Genomic DNA, 225 nt, shown 5'->3' with positions numbered 1-225 from the left:
TATTAATAAAAAAAAATGTAGAAAAGATGCAAAAATTGAATAATCATTTTGTTCACTTGACAATTTTTTACGGTACTTCATCGAATCTAATTATCTAATCAGAAACTTATATTCTAATAATTTGGATATCATTTTTTTATATGTATACATATAATATGAAGCAACATACTTTCACATACTAGTTTTTTGTATTTTTTTCGATTTGAAGTATTACAAACAAACGTT

The sequence above is a fragment of the Habropoda laboriosa genome, unplaced genomic scaffold (genome assembly GCF_001263275.1).
Source record: "Habropoda laboriosa isolate 0110345459 unplaced genomic scaffold, ASM126327v1 scaffold89, whole genome shotgun sequence".
Lineage (NCBI taxonomy): Eukaryota > Metazoa > Arthropoda > Insecta > Hymenoptera > Apidae > Habropoda > Habropoda laboriosa.
Note: the sequence above shows the minus strand (reverse complement) of the source record.